Below are 2,139 nucleotides of genomic sequence, written 5' to 3'. Positions count from 1 at the left end.
ATAATGATCTTTAAAAAAAGCATCATATGACCCCTTTAAAGAAACGGAGAGTACAAACCTAAAAGTAGAACATTCTAACTAAAGAATATAACAAAAGCACAATAAACAATTTCTTGTCTGGCAAAAAAAAAAAAGGTCAGTTCATAAACATGCTTCTCAGTTTGCTGGCAACCACTTAGCGGATAGCTAATTATTGCTAGCTCTCACTGACAGCAACACAATACCCTGTCAGCTGGAGAAACTTGAGGTTAGAGCGCACACACATGCACATCTACACTTCTCAGATCTTGTTCTGGAAACAACATTTTCGCAGAATCCAAAGAAATTTGGAAGGAATTAGGAAAGTTATTTAATGAATATTTAGCGGGTTGTTTTGGTGTATTTACTCAGATGCTCTATTATAGTATGTGTGTAATGTTAGCGTTCACATTCATTTCTATTCGCAGTTGTATGTATGATAGATGAAGGATTTGTGGTAAGGTAAACATTGCAGATATATAAGTGATGGAACTACAAAAAAAGAAAAACAAGGTTAGGTGTTTGTCAGCCTGTCTGTCCCAAGGGGCAGCCATGTTCTTCCCATGAGTTCTAATACGCACCAGAGGTCTGTTTACATACTCACTGAAGTTACTTGCTTCACTGATTAGTGACAAATAATGATGCTCGTCATATTGATAATGGCTGACATGCACTGGTGGGCTCATATAATATTTAATCTTTTTATGATAATTGTCAATTTCTAATGTTACCATGTCTTGATGGCCTTCTTTCACTTCCACACCAGGTACATCACCCAACGTGGGCATAAGCTGGAGGTGGGAGCACCACGGCCCCCAGCTACAGTAACCAATGCTGTGTCTTGGAGGTCAGAGGGCATCAAATACAGGAAAAATGAAGTCTTCATGGATGTCATTGAGTCTGTCAACCTATTGGTGAGATGACTTAAATATACTGTAATGACAACATTCCTCAATCAGCCAATCAAATTATTGGGTTAGGTTTGGGGCTTCAACATCATTCTTTTGAACCTATGATTTTCTTATGACTTGAGGGATTTTTAATGTTTTTAGAGGTTTTAGGATCATCAAAAGATGTTAATTCAGGAATACATTCTAATTGGTAAAATCAGTCATTGTAGATGTGCTTTATATTATTTTTTATTATTATATAATGCATCTGAGCAATTAATTACTCTTGAGCGATTAGTTCTTATCGAATTTCAGCACATGACATTTATTTACACTAACGATCAAAAGTTTGGGGGCAATTTGTTTTTTAGAGAAATTAATATTTTATTCAGCAAGAATGATGCAATAAATTGATCAAAATTGAGAGTAACGACTTCTACATCGTTTCAAATGATTTCTATCAAAGATTTTTAGATTAGCATTAAATAAATGCAGTTCGTTTGGACACTCTACTCATCAAAGAGTCCTGAAAAAAATGTATCGCAGTTTCCACAAAAATATTAAGCAGCACAATTTTTTTAAAGATAATAATAAAAAATGTTTCTTGAGCACCAGTATATTAGAATGATTATATTTCTTTGAAGACTGGAGTAATGTCTACTGAAAATATAGCTTTACCAGGAATAAATTGCACTTTAAAATATACAGTATTAAAACCAAAAACAGTTCTTTTAAATGGTATAATATTTCTATTTTTGAATTGTATAATACTCTTTCACAGTATTACTGTTTTTACTGTATTTTTGATCATGAAAAAAATTATAGTTTTAAGTAAATAATTTGCAATAAATAACAAAAGCATAACATGCATTACCTATTTGAAGTAAAAAGTAACTTATAGCGAAATATAAAGATGAGCACATTACTTTCCTTGTTGTGGAAAAAAACACTTTCCACATACTGGATCAGTTTTGCGTATTCAGTGCAGACATCAAACAGCCCACGCTATCGCTCCGTCATCCTACTGTACCTTAGCCGACCTCCTTCATGTTCTCCAGGGTCAAGGGTTAGGTCTCCAGACTTCCTTAGATTGAGAGAGGGAGGAAGCAGCTGCCGTCTTTAAGTTCTTGTTGCCTTTCTTTTTCTGCTTTTTAACTCTCAGGGTCGGGGGGTCTAAACGGAGCAGCACCACTCTTCTGATTAAGAGCTAAATCACGTCTCATTGCTTTCT

The 2,139-nt window shown here is 34.8% G+C and overlaps 1 pseudogene; it reads left to right on the top strand.

The window, feature by feature from the left end:
* The first annotated feature begins 758 nt into the window (after window positions 1-758).
* Window positions 759-2,139, top strand: part of LOC107577532 (AP-1 complex subunit mu-1-like) — an 8,551-nt pseudogene continuing 7,170 nt past the window's right edge.

This window comes from Sinocyclocheilus grahami, unplaced genomic scaffold (assembly GCF_001515645.1).
Source record: "Sinocyclocheilus grahami isolate Dianchi unplaced genomic scaffold, SAMN03320097.WGS_v1.1 scaffold6310.1, whole genome shotgun sequence".
NCBI lineage: Eukaryota > Metazoa > Chordata > Actinopteri > Cypriniformes > Cyprinidae > Sinocyclocheilus > Sinocyclocheilus grahami.
Note: the sequence above shows the minus strand (reverse complement) of the source record. Positions and strands in the feature narration are given on the sequence as shown.